This window comes from Trachypithecus francoisi, unplaced genomic scaffold, assembly GCF_009764315.1.
Source record: "Trachypithecus francoisi isolate TF-2019V2 unplaced genomic scaffold, Tfra_2.0 Lachesis_group16, whole genome shotgun sequence".
In the NCBI taxonomy this organism is placed as follows: domain Eukaryota; kingdom Metazoa; phylum Chordata; class Mammalia; order Primates; family Cercopithecidae; genus Trachypithecus; species Trachypithecus francoisi.
In genome coordinates this window covers 22,114,882-22,135,426 of record NW_022681461.1, presented here as the reverse complement: position 1 = coordinate 22,135,426, position 20,545 = coordinate 22,114,882, and the positions used below count along the sequence as shown (strand labels likewise).

The window sequence follows — 20,545 nt, the reverse complement described above, 5'->3', positions numbered from 1 at the left end:
CCCTCATTCCCTCCTCCATTCCTGCACATCATTCAGAAGATTTATTCTTTCAACAGATATTTATTGAGCCTATACAGTCAGTCAACCACTGTTCTAGGCATTGGGGGCACAGTAGTGAACTTCTTCCATTTTTATTTCTTTTGGGGTTATTCCCATATGTCTAAATTATAGGTTAATGGCGCAGTTTCTTGAAATATCAAAATTAGACAGTGTTCATTGACTTCCTGCCATGAATCATGAGGACATGAGGATTTAGCTGTTTTATATCACTACTCATCTCACCTACCTCTCTCCTATTTATATAATCCATCTATAAAACTTTAAAAAGGATTTTAAAACCTGTTTCTTCTTTAATCAACCACAATCTACCTGTATTAGTCTGTTCTTACACTGCTGTGAATAAATTACCCAAGACTGGGTAATTTATAAAGGAAAGAGGTTTAATTGACCTACAGTTCCACATGGTTGGGGACACCTCAGAAAACTTACAATCATAGTGGAAGGCAAAGGAGAAGCAGGCATGTAAAGAAAACACCCTTCTTTACAGGGTGGCAGGACGGAGTGAGTGCAAGCGGAGGAAATGCCAGATGCCTATAAAGCCACCAGATTTTGTGAGAACTCACTATTATGAAAACAGCAAGAGGGAAACTATCCTCATGATCCAATTACCTCTGCCTGGTCCCATCCTTGAAATATGGGGATGATGGGAATTACAATTCAAGGTGGGATTTGGGTGGGGACACAGAGCCAAAGCATATGAATACCCCATCCTTCTTTCATCATTTAGCATTTTTTGAATGCCTATTAGCAGTTTGGCAGTAGGAACAAGATATCTTTGTCCTTTTTTCTTCTTAGGGAGTTCTCCGATGCCATTTTCAGTTGTTTTTAATTTCCACCCATTTGGTACCTTGGAGGCTGGTGCTTCTCCTTGTCACACTGCTTCTCCCTCAATCAAGGACATCCAAAGGTTAAAGACTTGACATTTCATCTCCTTTAGAACTCAGTAGCTGAAGGCAAACGGCAGAAATCTGCAGAAAAGCTTTCACTTTATAGACAGCATCTCTTGGCTCCCAAACTAATAAGACGAAATCATTATTCTCCTTCCACATATCCCCATTCTCTTTTTATTGTTCAACCTCAATCAGCTACATCTTTCTTTTCATATTGTCAATATTAAGCATATTGACATTTTATACCTTTTTCCTTTGATGTACCCTTGATTCTAAAAGGTGAAAATCAATAAATCATAATATCATATTATGACTATGTAAATATTTTCTGCTGCAGAGTCAAACAGTGCATGCATATCATTTTTTTCTCCATGAATCAATATCACTCCAAAGAAATTGTTGCTGTCAGAGATTCTACTGTATTTTCTCACTCTTTTTAAAATAAATCACCAGTTGTCTTTGTCATATTATCAAGTTATCCAAGCTTTAATAATGCTGTGTAATTCAGAGCTGTCCAACTACTGATGGTATCAGTAGTTGACACCTCAGCCTTGGGGTCAGGCAAACCCAAGGCTCATCAGGGGTATGAAGCCTCCTTTATTGAGCTCATCGTGCTAGACAAATATTGCCATTTTAAATTCATGCTGTGATGTAAGAAAGGTTGTGAGGTGCTAGAAATCTATCCACGTTCTCCCTTTTTTTCCCACAGAGATCTCAGAACCTGGGGTTGTGCTCTGTTTCTATTGCCAAGGCGTCATCCCAGGACTTCCCCATTCTGCTCTCCTGGATTAGATTCATTTTCCTGGATCCTACATTTTCTTCTTTCTGGGTTTACTCCCTTATTTTCCTAGGGTGCATCTTCAAATTATGTCCTAGAAAGTGTGTGTGGGGGGGTAGGAATTCTGAGTCCTCCATTTCTCTAAGTATCTTTATTTGTCTTTCGCACAGGATTGAGAGATTGGCTGAATATAGTCCTCTCAGTACTTTGACAGGATTGCTTAGTTTTCTAGCATTCAGTTGTTGATGAAACATTGGAGCCACTATAATTATGATTATTGGTACATGACCGGAAAGCTTTTAGGATCCTTTGTTTATTCTTGGTCTTTTGACATTTCATGATCATATGTTTATGGGGCTATTTTCATCTATTTCACTGGCACTCAAGAGCCCCGTTCTAGCTTCTTTAGCTATAGAAAATTATCTTCTGCTTCTTTGAAATTTGTCTATCTATTTTCTCTATTCTGTCTTTCTAGAATTTTCATTAGACAGATGTTGGGTCTCCCACATAAAACTTTACTGTCATTTTTTCTTTTCTTTTTTATGTTTCTGACTCTTTATGTCTTTGTTCTATATTCTTAGAAGTTTCCTCAATTTACCTTCCAGACATGACTATTAAGACCGAACAGCAAAGGTCTCCTTACTGTAAAATTAGGTGTATCTAAGTATAACTGTTCATCCTAAAGCAGAACCTTCTAGTTGACACACCTCCTCCATGCACACACAACTTCTACTCAGCCCTTTGATTGCCTCACTCTTAAGAGAGAACAGGTAACCAAGGATCAACGGTGTTTGTGGAAAGCTTGTAGCATGTAATGTCAATAAGCTAACTAAAATTTAATCAAGGTAAATAATCAGGAGAGGTAACTCCAAAGGAAAGAGATAATTTCAAGATCAAAAGACAACAAAAATTAAAACTATCCTTTGCATGAATAGAGCCGGGGGCTGTTATTCTAAGCAAACTAACACAGGGACAGAAAATCAAATGGTGCATGTTCTCGCTTATACATGGGAGCTAAACATTGAGTACATATGGGCACAAAGAAGGGAATACAGACACCAGGGCCTCCCTGAGGGTGGAGGGTGGGAGAAGGGTGAGGACTGAGAAGCTACCTGGTACTATGCATGTCAGCTGGGTGGCAAAATAATCCATACACCAAACCCCTGTGACATGCCATTTACTTAAATAACAAATGTACATATGTACTCCTGAACCCAAAATAAAAATTTTAAAAATTAAATAAAAACTAGAAATTTTTAGTTGAGTTATCTCTTAAGGAAATATCCTTTTATTTAGTTTTACCTGGATAAAAGTTACAGGATATCAGTTCATCACACACATTTTCAATGTAATCCTCTTTTTTGGTGCCACTTTTCAATCTTAAATTCACAGCCTCTTTGCTGTATGTCTGGTTCCTTCCTTTCCTGGATACCATCGGAAACTAGCTGCTTCTCTTAGTTTCAACTGGGTTTTGTTTCTTAAGAAAGTTTTGAAAACTCTTACCACTGGTATTTCCCACATCAATTTTCTTCATTATTAGGAAAAACCACCTTTATGTATTTTTTTGCCATCACCATTAGAGATCTTTGAGCAAACTGCAAGGTCTTAAACAAGAGAACGAATTCTGATTTCAACGTTTTTGCCATTTTAAAAATCTCATTTACCTGTTGGTGTTGTACATACTCCCCTAAAGAAAGTGCCTGGTTATGAGGTGGAGGTTACAGTGAGCCGAGATCGTGCCCCTGGACTTCAGCCTGGGCAACAAGAGTGAAACTCTGTCTCAAAAAACAAAAAACAGTGCCTGGTTATTAGGAATTATTAATTAAAGTATCATGATACCAAATGTACCACACTGCTAATAATCCCCAGCTGTGAGCTACATCCTAAATTATGAAGTTGATATAGACCTTTTTTTATGCTGCTTGCTCTGTCAATGTTGACAGTTAATATTTCAACTAATATCAAGCACAACAACTCAGACTAACCTGGGTGATGAAAGGCTGCAGACAGCATCTATTTTATTACTAGGAAAATTATAAAGGAGAAGATTCATAAAAGGATTTTACATAAGAAATAAATATTCTTATATTGGGATGGTCTCATAGATCCCTGACAATAGACCATAAGAGGATTAGATCAGTGACTCTAAGTATTTTTTTGTGTGTACTTCCTAAAAAATTTGAAAACTTATTTTCAAAAAGTATCCCTTTCTATATTTTATGTATCTAAATTTTTTGTCATAAGGGCAAATAGATGTAAAAGATATTAATATTGACATATACAATTGTTATATGTTTTAAAATGTATTAAACCTAATCTAAATGTCATATGAATTTATATCTATCATCATTCATTAAAAAGGTGAGCAAGCACTCTTTAGTATTCTTACAGCATTTCCCACTCTGAGTTTTATCCTAATGCAATATATATTTAGAATGGAAAGTAATTGCCTTGAGTAATTCATGGAAAAATATATGAGATTAAACTGAAATTGACATGTCAGTATACTTCCTGTAACTGTAAGGCTCTAAGGGTTAATTTTTTTCATTAATTTATCATTATGATGATTAGTAGCAGGTACTCAAAACAAGATAAATGAACATAAATTATAAAAAGGATCAAATACAAAATGTAAAAGTCTATTGGAAATAAATCCTTTAAGGAGATAGAAGCATTTTCTGATTAATTCACATTAGTATGAATATTTCGTGTTATTTTTAGAAGAGCTCAGCACCTTTTCTGTTGTAGTTTTTAATTTTTATAGAGGTAATCTATGATGGTTTACGTGTTATATAAATGAGAATAGTTTTATTACAATAATGCCATTTATGTTTTAGAACTCCTTTTGAACTATATGCCAAAAATCACATGATACATTTTGAAAAATTATTTTTAATAATCTAGAATCAGATAGTACAAATTTGCTCTTTTTTCCATTTTTTAAAAGTTTCATTAGGAAACTACCTGATATGCACATGAATTTGTTACTCAGTCTCTAAAGTCATTCACTTTCCTGACACTCACATACCAGCATTTTAAGTTCATTTTGTGCCTTGTAGATTTTTACACCCTGAAGCAATGCACCATATTAAGATACAGCGGGACTTGAGCTATTCTTCTATGAAGTGGAAGAGGGCAACTGAAAGAAATGGCTTGACTGTAAGATGTTCTCAGTCCAACCAATTTTAGGAAATAAAATATGTGAAGGCTGAGGATCCAAAGTGATTCCCTTCAAACCATCCTACCCCATGGGAACCCTTTGTGAACTCCCTAAGGTAACAGCAGTCCAGAACACAGATGAACTATAGGATTTCTGTTCCTTTCCAGCTTTTTATTTTACCATTGATGCTTCCTTTCTCCTATAAAGGAAACAACAACTTCAAAAAACTTTGAAGAGGGTCTCAAAGTGATTGGGGGAAAAAAATAAGTAAACTGCAGACTAGAAAGAGCTCTATGGTTAGGAAGTCCAGTAGGCAATAAGGAGAGACAAGACAAAAGAGAACCAAACAAAATCCATTGTTACAACCTGATTAGAAATAGAAACTTGAGGATTTAATTGATGAGAGGGGTCACAAAAGAAATATAAATGCAGATCGCTTTTTGTACCAAAGCAGTTGGCTGACTTCTTATCTGAATCTTGAAGTCATGGTAAATTATCACTGAGTTGTTATAGTTTTTGGAAGATTTTGAGTAAAAGTAAGCTGACAGATGATGGCTCTAAGACGATGGCTTTCAATCTTTTAAAACACAACAGAATAATAAAATTTACAGGCATATAACTGAAACAGGAGTTTCAGTTTTTGAAAAAATATAATACTCACTTTCATGCCGGACCCCCTGCTGGCTTTGATAGGGATGACACCAGGTTTGAGAGGCCAAAGAAGAGACCTGGAGCCAAAAAACAATACATAGGGTTTAATTGAGGGGACTTACATCCAAGGCATTCCAGTGGTAGTGGGCTGAACAGAAGAAATGTTCTCATTTGTAAGAGGCATGCAGTTTGTGGATCAGGTGCAACCACATTCTCAGATTACACTTAAGTTATTGCTATCATGTGGGTCTACCATACACTTACCCTTACAATGTGGGGTATTCTATAATATGTTGTCTCCCTCCTTCATTCTTCTTATGTATTAAAGACAATGCTCATCAAGAATCACCAATTTATTTCACCATTCACCTAATAAGTAATGATTTTTCAATCTGAAAAACACTGCTGTAAGGTCTACTGAAAAACAATCATACATTTTTGTATTAAAATTTTATTTAAAACAATTCCTGAACAAAATCACACATACATTTGACTAATCTCTGCTCAGGAGATATCAAGCTGCTCATACCCCAAGGACATAACCAGGATCCCTTTGGTGGCAACCCATCCCAACTGTAGGCATAGTGCCCAAGATGAAATAGCCTCTGGAATGCTGCAGAATGACAATAAATAGGGGAAAAATCAGCCTAGTAGAGAATCAAAGTGCTCCTAGGCCAGCCTCTTAATTGATGCAAACCTTCTGTTCTGTGATGATAGTGAACAGGGGTGAAATGGGTGTGGAGGAGGCAGGCGGGCTGGGAAGAAGTGAGATTTAAGAGAATGGATGATGTAAGTGGAGAGAGAGTGTTCCTGGAGCTTCTTCACACAAACAGTCTTCCCAATAGAGTGCTAGATTATCTATGTGTTCCACACATCTTATAACTGATAGTTGTCCTTGTTTACCCCCTCTCTCTAAGAAGAGAAATATGTGGAATTAAACAAGGCATCAACTTCCTAAGAATGTGCTATTGCAATGCGCTCAAGCCAATGAGGGCAATGAGAGAACAAATACATCATTAGAGTGCAATCCAAGCAACACAAGTAAATGAACACAATAGAAGAAGTCTGTGAGAAGACTGCTGAAGACAAGAAATGCTTTTTTTAAAAAAAGAGAATATATAAGCTTCCAATCTACCTATGGTTATAAATAACTATTTTGAAAGGTCCATTTTATAGTAAGGTTTTAAAAAGTTAAAAAGCAAAACAAACAAAAATCTCTGGGATATACAGTGTCATCACTTCCAAATCAAATTGCAAAATGGAAAATTAATAAGATTTATTACTCTGATATAGTCCGTGACTGAAAAAATACCCGGAATGCCTAAAACTCTGAACACTTACAGTCCCCATAACAATCAGTAGAGAACTTAATAGTAGAATTGAAAATAAAATTAATTTTAAAAATCTGTAAACCCTATGGAGAGCCAATACAGGTGACTGTAAATGGATTCCTAAATGGAATCACCTGGAGGAGATTTTAGACCATCGGAAACCAAAGCTGAATACAGAGCAATTAAATCAGTCTCCCGAAATGGAACCCAGGTATCAGCACTATTCAAAGATAATGTGTGGCCAGCGTGGTTGAGAACCACTGCTGTAGACCCTTGCCACTCACAGTGTGGTCCATGGGCCAGCAGCAACTGTATCACCTGGGGCTTATTAGAAATACATAACCTCAGGCCCTCGCCCAGACCTATTGAATCAGAATCCATATTTAACAAAATCCCCAGATGGTTCCTGTGCACATTAAATTTGAGAATCACTGATTTAGAAGACGGACACTATTACATGCTGGCATCCACTCTTCCTTAATATTTGATCATTTCTTGCTTGATGATGTACTGCATTTGGAATGAGCCAAGTAGCAGCACCTGTTATGTTGTGCTACCTCTGACTTCTCTAATTGCTCAGAGTTGATGTCCAAATGCTTAAGAACTGAAGGGTCAGTTTCTGTCTTCATCCTAATTATGAATAGCCTTCTCCCTTCCCCAGTGGGATCAAAATATTGCCAGGATTCTACTTAGAATCTCGTGTCCTTTGCTGCCAACCAGATTCTAGACAAAATTTGGTATGTTAATCCTGTTTATATATTTTTAGGTTGGACATCATTGGTAACCCTGACACTACTCCTACCTTCTACCTCTCCTAGTTTTCTCTACCACTAATTCTAATTATATAGAATAAACTCAAAATCTAACAGAGTGGCTTTGGAGGCGGTTGACTTTCCTTGTTCATGCTAATCCTCTTTCAAAAAGGTGGCTGCGGTTCTGAGTCCACATGTAGAACTGGATGATGATGTTACCCGGTTGGTTCTACTGCTACTGATTTTTCCATGTATCTTAATTTCCTATGCAATTTAAATCCATGTATTTAAATTTCATTTGTCCACCAGGCTACTGAAATGGATAGATAGCCTTTAAAATGACTTCTAGAGCAGAATTCCTCCTGCATTCCACTGCAGATGACCTCTGCAGTGGAAACACATCAGTCCCTGGCCTTGGAACTGGGTTTTATAAAGTCACTCCTCTGGTCTTCTTTTCTGCTACATTTCACTGCATATAACCCACGAAAATGTCTCATGCTCAGCTGAACTCTAACATTATTATAGGGTAGATGGCCAATGTAAAATCATCTCAGATTAATAAGACTTGTAAGGAAATCTCAGAAGGCTTCTCTGTGTAGGGACAAAAAAACAAACAATAAAAGAAGAAATGTAAAAATAGCGTTCAGTAAACCAGAAAAATCTTTTCCACATTTTTCTGGTGACCACCAACTTATTCCAGGATATACTATTAGATTGTCTGTGTGCAGAAGTCCTCTAAGATCGTGGAGTAGATGTATCCTCAGTCATTAGAAGTGGAAGCCCTAAATGGTCTAAGTCTAGTAGAACTAGACTTACCTGTGTAAGCACAGACTGCATTTTGGAAGACCTACAACTCTGGCTCACTGAAGAATCAACTTCTAAAAGGGAGATTATGAGATTTTTCCAAAAAAAGAACGTAAAGGTTCCTATGGCATTCAAATCGTAGGACTAAGATGTGTAGTTGGTTTAGAATCAGGAGCTTTTTAACAGAACAGCTGTAACCGATTTGGGCAGTTGTGCAAAGCAGAAAGTTGGCAGACCAGATACTCTCTTCAGACAGTCAACACAAGATGCTTGGGGCCAGATCTGGTGATTAAGAAATCAAATGTTTTCTTTTTCCTCTTCCAACCTATTCTCAGAGTGTGGAAAGTTATGTGATTTTTCTTCTGTGACCCTCTGGTTGTGGTTATCAGGCCTGTCTCCTCAGCCAGACTAGATCCAGCCACTGGAGGTCAATTCGATTCAACTCAATCCAGTCTGATCTAGTCCAACTCAGCCTTATCCACCTTTGTTTCAGGAAAACCTATATGAACATAACTTAAGTGCCTTGGGGGCTGATACACCAGGTTGTCTACAGCTCATCTCATAAAATGTCTTGACTCTGAGGCAAACCCTATGCCTGTTTGCTTCCACTGAGGATGTATAGATGTGATTTCTAGATACTTTATCACATCCTGGATTCTACTTCCTCTATAATTCCCAGCTTTTATACATTATTGATTTTTCTAGTCCATTTGGGCACGACTTACTTTTGTACCTGGCTCTAATTGACCCACCTGCATCCTGACTGCCTCTCAACTCTCATACTAACTCTTTCCCCTGGTCCCTGCCTCTACCTCTGTCCTTCATTTCAACCTTTCAGGTTTCATTTTCTCCTTCTACAACTTGGGCTGGCAGAAACTACTTCCTCTGAATGGGTTTTCTTTCAAGTACACATGCAGAAATATGCATGAGCATCTGGTGTGAGCTTTTTGTTCATCTTCAGCCTCTAGTGAAATACAGAGATAGCTACTCTGAGCAAAAGAGAAAAAAAAATCAAGATTAATGAGAATGAACATCAGAGAAATGCTTTCACAACTAGAAAACATTAAGAGCCTGCTTTGGCCACATGGAAATAGGTATGTGTCTGGATATCAGCTCTTTCCCCCCGGGCTACCTGTAGTAGACCAGACTCCCAAGAAGCCTGGCAGCAGGAAGAGGGGGCTCTAGTGAAAAGTGGTTACTCCTTCCTGGCTCTCACAAGCAAAAAGGGTGGATCCGGAGTGTCTGTTCATCAGTCAACCATCCATAGTGGCCTTACTGATTGTTAAAAATATTGAAATACTACCCTACTAATTAATAAACAGCCGTTATCTATCCCTTCCATCCACCCCTCTCTTTGCCTCAGTGCCCTGACCACCTCCATTAGTTCCTCTCATGCTTCCGCCAACTAAAAATTTAACATTCTGATTGGTGGGTCCTGGACTCAATACCTTGTTAAATATGATAATCTCTCCTCAGTAATCACTCCGGACTCTCAGGAATAGCATGCTTAGAGCCACCTAGGAACCAGTAAGGAAAGAAATAACCTTTTAAGATCATCTTAGGAAGCACGATGCACTTGCCTTCTCAGTAAAATTATTCAGAGGCTGCTCAGATTCACTCTACTCCTTTTGCTTCACGCATTTTCCTCATAGACATGGTTTTTTGACTGTCCATCTGATGACCTAACCTTGCTATCCCATTGTTCTTATCCATGGAGTAGGCTACAGGAAGCCTGCTGTCTCCATTTGCTGTAGTCAATGTTTGCATCTCCCCCAAATTCATATGTTGAAACCTAATTCCTAATGTGATGGTATTTGGAGTTGAGGTATTTGGGAGGTGATTAGGTCCTAATGGTGGAGCCTTCATGAATGGGATTAATGCCCTTATAAAATAGGCCCCAGAGAGATCTTTGCTTATTCCACCATGTGAGGATATAATGAGAAGTTGCCCTCTATGAGCCAGGAAGCGTGCCTTCACCAGACACTGAATCTGCTGTTGCCTTGATCTTGGACTTCCCGGCCTCCAGAACTGAGAAATACATTTATGTTGTTTATAAGCCACCCAGTCTATGATATTTTATTATAGCAGCCCAAATGGACCAAGACACCCATTAGATAACACTTTAAAGTCCTTTTCTTCATATAGTCAGCTTTCTGGACAGGAACTGGTTAGTTCCAAATCTAATGATCAGATTCCTCCCAAGTGTTCACTCTACACCCTTGTGCAGCCATGTGTGAGATTCCCTACTGCAACCACCAGAGGCAACCAGGTACCAGTTAAGCCTAGCACCTTCTGCAGTTTCCTTTTCCAACTGTATCATAGCAGAACAGAGAGGGTGCTTTGGAATCAGGCCGACCTGGATTTGAAATCCAGCTTCTCTTTACTACCCAAGTTACTTGAGCAAATGACTGAACCTTTGTAGATCTATTTTTTTTTTTAAAGTCACAAAACGAAGGTAGATATTACTTCATAGAGCTGATAAGAGGATGAAACAAAATAATGCTGTTGTAGTGATCCACTTATTTTCTTTTTCTTTTTCTATTAAATGTCCCTTTAAGGAACTCTTCCTTTCCTATTCTTATTCTCCATGGTTTGGTAATGGATATGGTCACATGACCCAGAAGGCCAGTATACTCTACGCCCTCTGGCCATAGTGTTGGTCTGATTTTTGCCTATGACCCAATCTAGCCAATCAATATCCTCTCTTGGAATTTGCTAGAACAACTTATAAAGTGAGTACATTTTGAATAGGCAGTAGGAGAAAAAGAATTATTGTATTTTTTATGATTTGCACCCAATGTTATGAATTTTGAGAATTTTTATAATGGTATTATTCTTTGCTTACAATCTGAAGAGTCACCATATGTATATAAATTCCCAACTCTACATATATATAATTCATATCAATATATGAATTTGAGCACTAAATTAATTCTTGATAAATGGTAGCCATAGGTATCTGTACATATTTAAAATGGCTTAAGAGGAAGAGAAATTTGTTGATTCTTGTGGCCAGAGGGCCCAGTTGAGTGTTGAGATGAACTGTCCTCAGAGGCTTCAGGAACTCTGAGCATGTCTGTCATCTCTCCTTCCCTAATGTCCATTGGCTTTATGATCTCTACTGTAGATGAGTTATTAAGTAAGGGACAGGGACATGACCAGAGACTAATCTCAGTTTAGTAACATTAGAGGAAAGAAAATATATTTTTCTCTGAATGTCTATGAAATGTCTCTCATATCTCTGAAGACATGTACATTCACAAAGGGATATATTTCCAAAGCTTAGGTTTTTCTAAAGCTAATTTGAGCTTTAGAAAAGTATCCCTTTGAATAATTTTCTAAAAGTATTATGCAATGATCAAATCTGACCATTACTGAGCCAGTCTCTGAGACGTGTGTATGTGCATGTGTGTGAGTGTGTTGTGCACTGTAACTGACGCATTCACTAAAACCATATGGAGAAAGAAACAGTAGTTCCCAAAGGAAAGGAGGTAGAATTACCAAAAGAATGTTTGGGAAGGGACGCTGGGCAGACCCAAATAGTAAATATCTGCTATTGATATCATCATTTTCATCCTATTGTTATTATTATTATTGTTCACAACTATCTTCATAAAAGATAATGGTATTTGGACTGTTTGGCAGCAAAACTTGACCTGAAATATCTGGCAACAGGAATATATAGGTAGCATTTCTTTATTTGCGGGGGGTGGGGGGTGGATTTTGTCCCTGACTTACGATGAACATTATCATCCATTTAAAAATATTAATGTGAGTTGAAGTTGAAGCCTCATGAGAAAAAAAGTATTTTAGATATGCAGAAATTTCATGCACCAAGTGCTCCTAGAATCAGTGACCTTACCTGAAGGACACTCACACCCCGTATAGAACAGATGAGTGTACTTTGTGGTCACTTAATGAATATGAATTCAATATAATTTTTGAACGAGTGCGAAGGCAATATATTTTAATAGTTTATTTTCAATCTGTCACATCTTTGGTAATAAGGTGCCAAAAGGGATATGTTTGGTTGTGGTTGCTTAACATTACTCCATGTACATTGGAAGACCTATAAAGTATCTGTTTCTTCATTGTCTGCCATCAACTTTGTTTGACTTTATTGTGTAATTGGCTTTAAAAAAAAATAAGACAAAGTCTCTCAGTATAGCACATGAAAGTTGACATGACAACCAATTTTTCTAGCGTATTGTGGATTTAGAAATTCAGTAAATGCAGATATATTGTTAGGCAAACACACAAAATCACATCATGGAATTTCTACTTTATATAAATTAGCAAGTCATTTGTGTTTGGACAGACGGAGGCAAGATGGCGCAGTTCCGGGTTCTTCACTGTCAACTTTCCCGTGCCAGGGAAAGACACCGGTCGACTGCGCAGGCGCAACCCGACCTCCAACGGAGAGAAACCGGAACCCGCCTAGCCACGCCTATCGACCTGCCCCCGACCCGCCTATGTCCGGCCCACTGCCCTCCCAGCACGCACCCCTATTCCACTCAGCACATCCCAGATGACCTCCTCAGAGGCACAGGTGCCCTTCATGAAGATGATACTCAGAATAAGAATCAGGAGGCGGTTCGGAGGGCATGCCCTGCTCATCACTCAGACTCCCCTCACAGCTGAGCTCTAATGTGTTTACAAAGATGTAGGAGCCGTCAGGGTCCACTTCTCTCAGGGAAATGCCAAAAAGAATCTCTATGAACTCACGGGCTTTCCTGAAGATCATAGGAAAGTAGCCCCTGTACCTGCTGATGACATTCGTCACCATCTCTGCCTTTGTGACAGGCTGCTGCGCTTGATATTTGAGGAGAAGAAACCGCACCAACTCGTCCACCTTTTCATCCAGTGTATAAGTGAACAAGAGCTCGCTCTCTATCAAGGACTCACTGTCTGTCAAGGACTCGCTCTCTAGCAAGGTGTCTGAGGTGCTTGTATCTTCATCTACTGGGCTGCTGGACTTTTCACTGAATGCGCTCAAGGAAGTGGAGGAGGAGGAGGAGCTCACAGCACTCTGGAGAGGAGACTGGACAGGCCCCTCAGGAGGACTCTCAGGGGAACTCTGGGAAAGACTCAATGAAGTGGAGGAGAAGGAGGAGCTCACAGAACTCTAGAGAGGAGGCTGCGCAGGCCCCTCAGGAGTACTCTCAGGACTCTCAGGAGAACTCTGGGAAACACTCAGTAAAGGGGAGGAGGAGGAGGAGCTCACAGGAATCTGGAGAGGAGACTGGGGAAAACCCTCAAAAGTACTTTGAGAACTCTCAGGGGAACTCTGGAAAACACTCAGTAAAGGGGAGGAGGAGGAGCTCACAGGAATCTGGAGAGGAGACTGGGGAAAACCCTCAAAAGTACTTTGAGAACTCTCAGGGGAACTCTGCAGAAGACTCGCTAAAGTGTAGGAGAAGGAGCTGAGAGGTTTCTGGAGAGGAGACTGAGCAGGACCCTCAGGGGGTCTCTGAGGTCTCTCAGGGAAATCCTGGGGAAGACTCAGTGAAGTGGAGGAGGAACAGATAATCACAGGACTCTGGAGAGAAGACTGGGAGTCCTCCCCCTGAGGAGGGCTGTGAGGAAAGCAGAGAGGAGACAAGGAGACCTCCCATCTGAGAGGACTCTGAGGAATGTAGAGAGGAGACAGGGAATCCTCCTCCTCAGGAGGACTCTGAGGACTCTGGACAGGAGACTGAGAGTCCATCCCCTCAGGAAGGCTCTGAGGACTATAGAGAGGAGACTGGGCAGGCCCGTCAGGAGGGCTCTGAGGACTCTCAGAGAAACTCTGGGGAAGGCTCAATGAAGTGGAGGAGGAGCAGATGCTTACAGGACTCTGGAGAGAAGACTGGAAGTCCTCCCCCTGAGGAGGCCTATAAGGAAAATGGAGAGGAGACAGGGGGTCCTCCCACTCAGGAGGACTCTGAGGAATCTGGAGAGGAGACTGGAAGTCCTCCCCATCAGGAGGACACGTATGAATCTGGAGACAAGACAGAGAGTCCTCCCACTCAGGAGGATTCTGAGGAATCTGGAGAGGAGAAAGGGTATTCTCCCAGTCAGGAGGACTCTGGAACGGAGACTGGGTTTCTTCAGTCTCAAGGTTGCATAATGGATCTTACAATAAATATAAGGGCATCCTAGGTTCTTTTGTTTCCAGTAAGTCTTACAATTGTAATGTGTCTGATCGTGCAGGAAGCAGAGAGCCTTAGCTCCGGCCGCACTGCAACACGATAGGGTGAAATTTATAGTAAGATGGCTCGGATGGGGGTTGCGCAATGCGCCTTGAGGGTTTGACTTGAGACATGTGGAACACTGTCGGTTGATTATAATTAGGTGTTTCATGAGCGTGGGGCAGTGAATGAGGGGGCTTAGGAGGTTATATAAAGCTTTGGGTCCTATGTGTAGGGAATTATGTATGTCTTTTAGAATGGTGTGGAGTTTCAGGAATAACTAATTTATTATTGAGGTAAATCCAATTGTCTGCGGCTAGTTTGGCTGTTGGATCTTGTAATAGTTTGGTCTTTTCCTCTTGGGTATAAGTAGGGGTATATTGAGGAGAGAGAAAACAAATAGAGGGAAGCGTGACAGTGAAGAACCCGGAACTGCGCCATCTTGCCTCCGTTTGTCCAAACAATTTGGAGCTTTTATGGCTCTTGGTGATAAACTATATTAAATCACCTTTTGAAGAAATGTATTTTTATTCTCCTAAATTTTATGTATTCAGGTCTTAATCATTTTATATTAACATGTTATTAGCAGGTGTCTAGTTGTTAGTAAACAAACATTCATATTTCTCACTAAAAAATATTATGGCCGGGTACAGTAACACAAGCCTGTAGCTCCCGCTACTTGGGAGGCTGAAGTAGGGGAATCACTTGAGCCTAGGAGTTCCAGGATGCAATGAGCTATGGTCATGCCACTGCACTCTAGCCTGGGCAACAGAGTTAGACCCCATTGCTTAAAAAAAAAAAAATTCTCATTTTTTAAAACCAGAGGGAGAACCACTAACACTGCCAAATTAAGTTCTGACTTCAGAAATACAGAAGATAATGATCATGAGACACCCTTCTCCCCCTTGCCTAGGGAAGCCTGTAGCTCTAGCTACTTGGGAGGCTGAAGTGGGGGAATCAGTTGAGCCCAGGAGTTCCAGGATGCAATGAGCTATGGTCATGCCACTGCACTCTAGCCTGGGCAACAGAGTTAGACCCCATTGCTTAAAAAAAAAAAAAAAATTCTCATTTTTTAAAACCAGAGGGAGAACTACTAACACTGCCAAATTAAGTTCTGACTTCAGAAATACAGAAGATAATGATCATGAGACACCCTTCTCCCCCTTGCCTATCTTTTACTCCACCCTACAATAGAATTGCCAAATTTAGCAGGTAAAAATATAGGCTGTCCAGCTAAATTTGTATTTCAGATAACAAATTTCTTAGCATAAGTGTACCCCATGCAATATTAGGCATATTTACACTAACAATTATTTGTTGTTTATCTGAAATTCAAATTTAACTGTACATTTATGTTTATTTGTTAAATCTAGCAACTCTACTGAAACTCTCAAATGAACTTGTTATACTCTTTTTTAATATGTTTTTCTGCTAAAATATGCACAACGAAAAGGATCCCAAACCTATTCATCCTAAAATATAAGCCTGTATGCAGCCCTTAGGGCTCATCTCAGCTTGCTGCTGTACCCCGTAGAAATACAAATAGGTCTCAAAACCAGCCTTAAAAGGGAGGCGATCTTTCCTGGCAGTCCCTTGAGGTTCCACAGCACATCACACAAATCTTCTGAGAGGATGTCTTCTTTTCTATGTTTTTCCAAAGTCTTATTCTGTGAGGAATCTCTTCCCAGTCTTGCTTTCTTTACACGTCTCCTCCTCAAACTCCTCTTTCAGCTCCCGCTGCCATTGAGTTCAGTTTTCTCATCTTCTCTAGGCCTCTGCCATTTGCATTGTTACACACATCCCAGCACCACCAGCAGATTTGGGAAGGAAGAATTAAAAGGAGGCAATGCTGTGGATGTAAGTTTATGTTGACATACACCCCAACATTCGCCATTATTACAAACAAAATGCTTGTAATTATTTTACTGACTCAAAAGTTGAACTAAATCTAACCTTCTAGTTTTCCTTCCAAAATGTACAATGATCTAAATTTCTTAAAATGCACTCCTCTCAGCATTGCAATTGTGCTTCAGTGTCTAATGTAATGACTTCTAACCTAAAATATAAAATAAGAAAGCTCTTTGCCTTCTTTTTAGCTTGCAGAATCATATCAGAAGCCCAGAAATTATTCCATGCAGGCAAAAGTTCATTTTCTGCTCTCCCTCTGGATAAATTGAGCTTGTCTACAGTAATTTCTTTGTATTTTATACCCGTGCACTTATTACAGCTGCCATTGTCCAGCAATATTTTTCCCCTCTCGTCATTATAACAGCTTATAAGTGTTTGATGGAAATAAACAGAGCCAACACAATTCTGTCATTTAGGCAGCCAAATTCATGAGTCCAGGCATCAACGTGTAGTGATACAATATCCAGAAGCCCATGCCTGCTGATTGTTATCTGTGTGATCTGTAGATGGCTCAGCCTGCTCTTAAGCTAGGGTCAGGGAAACCCTTGGTATAACAAAACAGACTGAGTGTGATATTTATTGTTGAATCTTTGTTAAAATCTGCCCCTAAAGTTTATTTTTTAAAAAGTCTGTACAATCCGTGCTTGATGACAGTCCAGTGCAGGCTTGACAATAGTTGTTTATGTTTTCACTTGCCCGGAATAAATAACAATTATTTCTGGGTGTGGAGAAAAAAATTTGTTTACTTTATGTTCCTACCATTCAGATACCTACACCCCAACAACGATCAAGGAAAGGCAGGCTGGAAAAGCACTTTTTGGAATGTCTAATAATAGTAACAATGGTAGTTATTTAATATTAGCAATAATATAGACTGTATTTCAAATTATCGGTTTGATATGTTTTAAAACAATTATACAGAGACAAATGTGAAAGTGTGATTTTTTTTAGAAATATTGTGTTGCTGAAGGGTAAACTATATCTATTTTGAGAATAAAGATTATTGTGTGTCACTGAAAGCAAAAAGCAAGTTATCCTCCTTCTTTGTATGCAGTTTCTCATTTTGTAAACAGTGTGGCTCTAACTTTGTAAATGAATCAGGTAGCATCTATACAGCAGAAAAACATCTAGTTGAAAAACAGTGAATTTATCCAAATGATATTTAAAAACACAGTATAGTGCCAACATATTAATGAATTCATTTTATTTCATGAGCCTGTTCCACATTCCTGATCAACTATTCCTGATGATTTATCACATTTGTCTCTTCCTGTTGCTAAAACTTACCTTTTTGTCTGGAGTATATCTTTGCATTATGCAAGGCTATCATTTGACTCTGATGATTTTGTTTTTCTGATACATTTTAGAAGATGAATCTGATAGAATACTAAGCCATATGTGGGCTGTGTCGATGAGGCCCATGTGTATACAAGAAAATGTTAAGCCAAAAGATTAAAAAACTGGACCCCAAAGAAAGTGTACCTACTGATTTCAACTGTGTGAGTGTATTATACACATTAGCAGAGAATACAACTTAAATTGGAGGAACATAGTCCATGTTCATTAAGTGTGTGTGCCTGTGTGTGTGTAAAGTTTATTTTATTATAATTTTAAAAATAAAAAGGATCCCCAAAGAAAAAGTACTAAGACGACACTTGTGTTAAAATGAAGTTTTATACTCTAAAAACATGCATGTGTAGCCAAAACAATTTTTTCTGGGGGTGGATTAGGGATTTAGTGATATTAAGAAGAAGAAGAAAAAAGCAACAGCCCAAGATTAATATTTTAAAAGTTTACTTAGAAACAAAACATTACGGGCCTCCAAGATACCATGTGCCAATTTTCCCCTCTGAACAACTTTTACAGACAACTTATAACCTCCCTAAATTATAGGTTTATGCGGAAAAATAAGGGGTTGTTATATAATAAGGAAGCTGACAAATCTTTAACTGTAACAGTACTAGTTATTGCTACTGTAATTTATGCATAGATACTGATTCTAATTAAGTAATAGCAGAGGTTGCCTTTGAATTTATGAGGCTATAATCAGCTCCCTTGTGCTCAATAAATGCCACAGCTACAGTCTGTGGTGTTAATTTCACACTACAGTGGGAACTAGTGGTTGTTGCCAAATATACTCATAAGTCACAGGCAATTTGGATTATTACTGTAGTGTGTGCTGCATTGAGAAATGAACTAGTTCATAATCACTTTTTAAAGTCATTATTGTTTGTGTATGATAACTCTTCTGACATTGATGAGGCCTAGTGCAGTAGCTTGTCCTTTTCCCAAAAATCATTTCTAGATAAAATACATCGAATCCTCTGGAAAAATAACAATATAAGAAGCCCCTGCTTCCTCAGCTTTCTGGCTATGTCTGATATATGAGAACTGGAAACTTAGAATTTTTTCCTATAAACTACCTCCTGTGTGATGTTCCCCAAAGGCACAGTGCCTGATACGGGGGTCATTCGATACGGGGATTTTATGAATTAATGTGATGAGAGTTTATAAATGCCATGAGGTTGCTGGCGAAATGTATTCTGTCCTTTTCTAGTTTCCTGAAACTGGGTGTCAACTAAAGCACTTTCACTGTAAGGTTTAATTCTGGAATTACTTTCCTCAAAATGTCACACACACACACATACAAAGATGGGAAGTGAGTTAAAACAGTATCTTTCGTTCTTTATTTTCCTGTCTCTTTTCTATTTCAAAGGAGTTACTCTTGGCAGTGGGGTTTTGAGAAATTCCACGTAGGATTGTATACTATTCCACATCTTGTTCTTAAATCCACAACGCTGGCATGACTCCTTAATTGTTAAACAGCGAACGTGTTCAAATGCCAGCTGTTGACAATGAGGGTTCTTCTTTGTAACCGAGAGGGCTGATTGCATTCATTCCATGGACAGCATGCTCTAGCTGGTTGCTGGGACCACAGATTTCTGTTTTGAGTATGTGCATGTTATTTCCTGAGGAACTCACTAGGCTCCAGTGCAATCAACAACATAATAGAAGAACCGTGTTTTCTTCGTAAGGAGCAAGCACAAAAGGCAGATGGCTCCCCTGACGTGATGTTTTAGGACCTGCCAAAATCAAGACACCAAGATAGACTGACGCTAGTCAAAGAGTCACTGCCACCTTGTATTCTTCTAAATAAAATGACACAAAATATCAGATATTTCCTGTGATGCTTTCCATTATCTACCAAGAAAGTATTCTTCAAACATCCAAAAGATCCTGCACCCGGAGTTCAAGCTGATCCTTTGTCTATGGCCTGTGCACAGAAAGGTAGTTTCAGCAAACTGTAATCAATGCCCCGTGGAGGCAATAGGTAATCGTTTTAGAAAAACACATGTATGGGTGGATGGGTGTTGGTGTCTGTGTGTGGCTGTGTACACGTGTGCATGCTTTGATCCCTTTTATGAACATTCCAGGGACAGAAATTGTGTCTCAAAGTGGCATATAATCACAAATTTTCTTCCCTTAATTTGCAGCAGAAGAGGAAAAGCCTTTCTTCCGTTATTGTATAGACAAATAACAAAACATCAGAGCAGTAGCTCTATCAACAAAAAGGCTTTTGGAAGATTTGCAGGTGTTACACATCCTCCTTCATCAGGGCAGATATACAGCCTAGCTTTTTGGAGTAAAGATGGAGGCCTTTAACAATTCTTTCTTAGCAACAAACTCACAGTCTATTTGTGGTGGCCATGGGGGTGCACCAAGCAATCTCCCACCTACAGAGACCCTGCTGAGAGGAGCATTGTTAGCTGACTGCTTCTGTGGCCACATCTCCATATCCACCACTCATGCGTGCCAAGACTGTTGTCTTTTCCAGAAGCTCTGGGCCAGTGACTGAGCATGCTGGGATCCTTGGGACAGGCCATTTCTGCCCAACATATGACTCCGATAATGGGCAATCCTTACTCAAGGATTCCTCTTCAGGCTGACCAAGACTTTTACAGAGCAGCATTGCAGTCTGGGACTCAGCCTTCTTCCTCCTCTCTCTCCTTCTACAAGTGTTAGAGCTATATTACTATCCGA

General features: G+C 39.3%; 1 pseudogene; it reads right to left on the bottom strand.

Moving 5' to 3' along the window:
• Positions 1 to 12,896: 12,896 nt before the first annotated feature.
• Positions 12,897 to 19,398, bottom strand: LOC117099223 (annotated as a pseudogene).
• Positions 19,399 to 20,545: the final 1,147 nt, after the last annotated feature.